The sequence below is a fragment of the Cervus elaphus genome, chromosome 9 (genome assembly GCF_910594005.1).
Source record: "Cervus elaphus chromosome 9, mCerEla1.1, whole genome shotgun sequence".
In the NCBI taxonomy this organism is placed as follows: Eukaryota; Metazoa; Chordata; class Mammalia; order Artiodactyla; family Cervidae; genus Cervus; species Cervus elaphus.
The window spans coordinates 33,655,292-33,662,787 of NC_057823.1; positions in this window are offsets into that span (position 1 = coordinate 33,655,292).

The window sequence follows — 7,496 nt, forward strand, 5'->3', positions numbered from 1 at the left end:
GGACCAACAGACTAAGGAGGCCTGCAACATAGGGTCATTGTTCATAAAGGCAATGGCTAAATCTATGATCACTGACCTGTGAATGCCAGCACAATACTATAGAATCAGTCTCGATAAGACCAGCCACAACTCACCAGGAACGAGTGCACAGCCCTCACAGGCTCAAGGCAAAATGAGGGCATCTCATCGAAGGCTAGTGAGAAAGAGACTGCCTTCCCCCAAAGCTCTAAGGCTGCTAGAGCCTCCCCTAATACCTGAACACCAGTTTGAGCAGAAAGAAAGGGAGTAAAAGCCTTGAAAATAATAAACCAGAATTTATAACCTTCAAAATAAATTTGAATTTTAAGAGAATAACTTGCCGTTCACTAGAAAGTGCGGTTATATTTTTGCCATCAGCAGGAACAGGGTTTCTGAGGCAGGATGAGATCTGCTTTAGAAAATAAAGATCTTACAATTTGTTGCAGATTTGAATCTTGGTGTATACATTGCAACCACTCCCCTTGCTGCACTACACAATCCTCAGTTTTTGCAGTCACTCCCAATGCAGAATTATGCAGGGAGAGAACTCCAGGGTGATTACAGATGCCTGCAGTCTCCCAGGGTCAGACTTACTCTCTTCTCTGAGCAAATGTTGCTCTGCCTTCCGCCCAAGAAGAATCTCCTGGAACAAGTAAACACAGATGGTGAGGCTTTGTTGAATCAGTTCACCTTCTCACACTTTCACATAAGGGAAAGGACAAGAGAATTAGAGACTTGTTCTATTTTTCAAACATGAAAGGATACATGAAAGAGAAACCCTAAGAAAGTTTATACAAGTCTTTCACACCACTGTTAGTCTTACAAAGTAGTGCTATTTATTCATTTAAAAATATTAACTGACCACCTTCTATGTACACATGAGCAGTGCAGAAAGCTCTAGGGTTATCTGTGGTGACTGAATATATATTCAGTCAAAATCTTGGTGAGGGAAACAGACAATTATCAACTCTGTGCTGGATTTTAGCTATATTTTCCTGTTTTGGAGAACAAGGTATACAGCATGCCTCATTAAAATTTTGTTAAAGTTTTGCTTTCTAATAAAAAAATACTATTTATAAGAATAATGTAATTTTATATTCTGATCATTTTAATTTTATTTTCTATATTGAAGTATATTTGATTTACAATATTATATTAGCTTCAGGTGTATAGCATAGTGATAAAATACTTTCACAGATTATACTCTATTTAAAATTATTACAAAATAGTGGCTATATGTCCCTGTGCTGTATACTTTATTCTCACTGCTTATTTATTTTGCACATAACAGTTTGTATCTCTTAATCCCCTCCCCCTCCTACCTCGCCCCTCCCCCTTCCTCTCCCCACAGTAGCCACTAGTTTGTTATTTATATCTGTAAGTATGTTTCTGTTTTGTTATATTAATTTTTTTCAGATTCCACATATAAGTGGTAACATACAGTATTTGTCTTTCTCTGTCTGACATTTCACTCAGTATAATATGATCTGTGCTGTGTTTAGTCACTCAGTCATGTCCAACTCTTTGTGATCCCATGGACTGTGGCCCTCCAGGCTCTTCTGTCCATGGACATTCTCCAGGCAAGAACACTGGAGTGGGTTGCCATGCCCTCCTCCAGCGAATCTTCCCATCCCAGGGATCAAACCCAGGTCTCCCACATTGCAGATGGATTCTTTACCATTTGAGCCACCAGGGAAGCCCATAATATGCTCTAGGTCCATCTATATTGTTATAAATGGCAAACTTTCATTCTTTTTATGGCTGAATAATATTCCATTGTATATATCCCAATTGTATATATGTACAATATCCCATTGTATATATGTATGTGTGTACATACATATGTATGTGTATGTGTATGTGTCACCTCTTTATCCATTCATTTGTTGAAATACACTTAAAGTTGCTTCCATATTATGGCAACTGTAAATAATGCCACTATGATCATTAGGATGTATGTACCTTTTTGAATTAGTGTTTTAATTTTCTTCAGATATATACCAAGAAATGAAATCGCTCAGTCATATGGTAGTTCTATTTTTAGTTTCTCCAGGAACCTGCAGATTGTTTTCCACAGTGGCTGCACCAATTTACATTCCCAGCAACAGTGTGCCAGGATTCCCTTTCCTTCACATCCTCGCCAATGTGTAAGTTGTTTATAGCCTTTATGATGATAGCCATTCTGACAGATATGAGGTGATACCTCATTGTGGTTTTGATCTGCATTTCTCTGATGATTAGTGATGTTGAACATCTTTCCATATGCCTGTGAACCATCTTATACTTTCTTTGGAAAAATGTCTATTCAGGTCTGCTGCCCATTTTTAATCAAGTTGTTCATTTTTTGATACTGAGTTGTATAAACTTTTTATGTATTTTGGATATTAACCCCTCATTGGTCATAGTACTGAGTATTTTTTAAATTTATTGATTTCTATAAATAGTTTATTATCACGGTGGGATAGATGAATAAGATAAATGAATCAGGTTTTGGAACTGCTTTAAAATATTAATTATAGAATGCTACAGTCCAAAAAAAAAAAATACTTTCAGCTGGGTGGGAGGCTACTGTCAGGTCTGGGATTTGATTTTGCTCTACTTACAAACCAATAAATTAGTCTGTTACTGTTTCATGGATTCTGGCTGAAGACACAAGATTCTTTGATTAGAAACCCAGAACTCTATTACTCATGGCACAGCAAGAAGTATGAGTGTCAGCATATTTACCAATCCCTGGGTTCCCCTTGTCCCCAAAGCCCATCAGCATGTAACCAACATGCTCAGATTGATGGGATGCACACGGTGGGTTTGCATCACAGCTAAAGTACACTGACCTTGAGGAATCTACTGCTTTTTGAACAAACAGTAAGCAAGCCTATTCTTTATCTGGGGAAATATATATACCTCTTCTCACAGAAGAAATCAAAAGTCTAATTATATCTTAGACTAGAAACTAGGTTAGATGACATTTCTAGTCACTCCCAACTCTGATATGCTTGTCTCTCTAATTGAAAATTGGGCTTTTCTGTTAAAGTCATCTAGTTCAGTTCAGTTCAGTTGCTCAGTCATGTCCAACTCTGCGACTCCACGGACTGCAGCACACCAGGCTTCCCTGTCCATCACCAAGTCCCGGAGCTTACTCAAACTCATGTCCATTGAGTCGATGATGCCATCCAACCATCTCATTCTCTGTCGTCCCCTTCTCCTCCCACCTTCAATCTTTCCCAGCATTAGGGTCTTTTCCAATGAGTCAGTTCTTTGCATTAGGTGGTCAAAGTATTAGAGTTTCAGCTTTAGCATCAGTCCTTCCAGTGAACATTTAGGACTGATTTCCTTCAGGATGGACTGGTTGGATCTCCTTGCAGTCCAAGGGACTCTCAAAAGTCTTCTCTACCACCACAGTTCAAAAGCATCAATTCTTTGGCACTCAGCTTTCCTTATAGTCCAACTCTCTCATCTATACATGACTACTGGTAAAACCAAAGCTTTGACTAGACAGACCTTTGTTGGTAAAGTAATGTCTCTGCTTTTTAATATGCTGTCTAGGTTGGTCATAACTTTTCTTCCAAGGAGCAAGTGTCTTTTAATATCAAGGCTGCAGTCACCATCTGCAGTGATTTTGGAGCCCCCCAAAATAAAGCCTCTCACTGTTTGCACTATTTCCCCATCTATTTTGCATGAAGTGATGGGGCCAGATGCCATGATCTTAGTTTTCTGAATGCTGAGTTTTAAGCCAACTTTTTCACTTTCATCTTTCACTTTCATCAAGAGGCTCTTTAGTTCTTCACTTTCTGCCATATGCAGGTGGTGTCATCTGCATATCTGAGGTCACTGATATTTCTCCCAGCAATCTTGATTCCAGTTTGTGCTTCATCCAGTCCAGCATGTCTCATGATGTACTCTGCATATAAGTTAAATAAGCAGGGTGACAATATACAGCCTTGACGTACTCTTTTTCCCTATTTGGAACCAGTCTGTTGTTCCATGTCCAGTTCTAACTGTTGCTTCTTGACCTGCATACAGATTTCTCAGGAAGCAGGTCAGGTGGTCTGGTATTCCCATCTCTTTAAGAAAATTAAAGTCATTAGGCCAAAGAATCCCTATTTAAATCGCAATTTTTAAACAGATAAATAGGACTCCTGATGGGAGAAAATAATAGCAAACAAAACAACAGACAAAGGATTAATCTCAAAAATATACAAGCAACTCCTGCAGCTCAATTCCAGAAAAATAAATGACCCAATCAAAAAATGGGCCAAAGAACTAAACAGACATTTCTCCAAAGAAGACATACAGATGGCTAACAAACACATGAAAAGATGCTCAACATCTCATTATCAGAGAAATGCAAATCAAAACCACAATGAGGTATTACACGCCAGTCAGGATGGCTGCTATCCAAAAGTCTACAGGCAATAAATGCTGGAGAGGGTGTGGAGAAAAGGGAACCCTCTTACACTGTTGGTGGGAATGCAAACTAGTACAGCCACGATGGAGAACAGTGTGGAGATTCCTTAAAAAACTGGAAATAGAACTGCCATATGACCCAGCAATCCCACTTCTGGGCATACACACTAAGGAAACCAGATCTGAAAGAGACACGTGCACCCCAATGTTCATCGCAGCACTGTTTATAATAGCCAGGACATGGAAGCAACCTAGATGCCCATCAGCAGACGAATGGATAAGGAAGCTGTGGTACATATACACCATGGAATATTACTCAGCCATTAAAAAGAATTCATTTGAATCAGTTCTAATGAGATGGATGAAACTGGAGCCCGTTATATAGAGTGAAGTAAGCCAGAAAGATAAAGACCAATACAGTATACTAACGCATATATATGGAATTTAAAAAGATGGTAACAATAACCCAATATGCAAAACAGAAAAAGAGACACAGATGTACAGAACAGACTTTGAGACTCTGTGGGAGAAGGCGAGGGTGGGATGTTCTGAGAGAATAGCATTGAAACAAGTATACTATCAAGGGTGAAACAGATCACCAGCCCCAGGTTGGATGTATGAGACAAGTGCTCGGGGCTGGTGCACTGGGAAGACCCAGAGGGATGGGATGGGGAGGGAGGCGGGAGGGGGGATCGGGATGGGGAACACATGTAAATCCATGGCTGATTCATGTCAATGTATGGCAAAACCCACTACAATATTGTAAAGTAATTAGCCTCCAACTAGTAAAAATAAATGAAAAATAAATAAATAAATAGGACTCCTGGTGGCTTCATATTAAAGAATCTGCCTGCCAAGGCAGGAGACGTGGGTTTGATCCCTGGGTTGGGAAAATTCTCTGGAGAAGGGAATGGCTACCACTCTAGTATTCTTGCCTGGGAAATTCCAGGGACAGAGGAGCCTGGAAAGCTACCGTCCATGGGGATGTGAAGAGTCAGACACAAATGAGTGACTAACGAACCACAGAAGACAAAATTTTTCAGTAACATGTTTCGCATAATTTCTCATTCTGAGACCCCCCACCCCCCAAATTCTCTGTGTGTGCTTACTCACTCAGTCACCCCAACTCTTTTCAAGCCCGCCAGGCTCCTCTGTCCATGGGGGTTCTCCAGGCAAGAACGCTGGAGTGGGTTGCCATGCCCTCCTCCAGGGGATCTTCCCTACCCAGGGACTGAACCCAGGTCTCCCGCATTGCAGGAGGAGGTTTTTTAATTTATTTTTTTACCATCTGAGCTACCAGGGAAGCCCCTGTGCATTCTACCTGATGCCAAAATCTGAAAGTAAAACTCAGTGACTTCACAGCTATTTAGGTTTAACACTCAGTGACTTTGGGCTGCCCCCTTCCCCTGAGGTCTGATGCTTGTAGGGCTTACACAAAGGCTGCTGTTGTAGGCGTGAGCACGGGAGGGGAGGAGGGTGTTCATTTCCTCACCTGCTTAGGCTTGAGGCTGCCTTCCTGCTTCACACATCATTCCTGTCATGTGCAATCAGGTCACATGCAGGATTCCCTGGGATTGATGGCGAAGTCATGAGAAAAAGAGATCACACCGGGTAATACAAGTATTATTCTCCCATACAAGGCTAATTAAATATTGCTTGATGGTCAAAGGGACTAGGGTGAGTGAGGGAATGAAGACTCTAACTCTTGTAAGATTGACAGTCACTTTTCTTAAGATTTCTTTCCTCATATAGGAAGCCCAGCATGGAGTTCATGTATAATTGCACATTACTGTTGTTTAGTTGCTAAGTCATGTCTGTCTCTTTCACGACGCATGAACTTCAGACGGCCAGGCTCCTCTGTTCATGAGATTTTCCAGGCAAGAATACTGAGTGGGTTGCCTTTCCCTTCTCCAGGGGTCTTCCAGACCCAGGGATCAAACCCACGTCTCCTGCCTTGGCGGGCGGATTCTTTTCCGCTGAGCCACCAGGGAAGCATAGTTGCACATACCATGTTTCATAGAAAAGCAGGTCTAGAGAAAGAATAAGCTTCTGCACCACTACCCACAGTGACCAGGAGAGGGCACTTAGCACAAATGAATGAAATAATTCTGCCAACACCTGGTTTTTAAAAGTTCCTCTTTGACTCTCCCATCTGTACCTAACAAGTCAATTTATTTTATGTGTCCATGGCAAACTCTTTTTGATCTAAGGATAATTGCCATTACACCTTCCTCTTGATGAGAGTCCCAAATTTATAATACCCCAGGTGGCTGAGACTCATTTTTCCATAGAAGACACAGGAACAAGTTCATATGAATATGAAAAAATGTCAAAGGAAGGAATTTACTTTTGTAGATAATTTCTCAAAATGAAGACATTAGAGGAACCAAAATGTGACCAATTTTTTCAGAAGAAGGAAAACATATACTTTTTGAAACCCTGTAAGGAAAGACTTCTGATATATTCTCTTTCCTCTGTCTCTTACATGTATATATGGTTTGGTTCAGATTTTGAGCCCACAGAATTCACCTTTAAGATACCAAAACATGGGAAAGAATACTATTCTATCATAAAACAAAATGAAACACTGTTTCCTGACAGGGAGAAAGACTTGAATTCTATGTATTTACTTTCAGGCTACCATAGACAAACAACAATAAATTGGCCAACCATACTCTTCAGGCATATAATTTTCTTTCTTCCCAAAGTGGACACTCCCTGGGAAAATACAAATAACTTCTAATTTAAAAATCCTTCAACACAAAAAGAAAGTAGGCCACCTTGACCAGAACACAAAATAATCTCTTCCAAGAGGACTTGAATGAGTACCTCATTATCCAAGGAAAAAATACATACCAAGATATTTTTAATACTTCGTTTTGTTTCATTTTCAGATACTTTTTATAGCCATGGAAAAATATTGATGAATTTATTTTTCCAAAACAAAGCCATTATGTCTTTTAATTTTAGCCTGAAAGCGGCTCCTCATCACAAGTATTTTAGAAATAATAACACTGGCTATGAGTAGCTGAGAGATTTGCTCATGGACATACAGTGTTTCCAAATTTGGG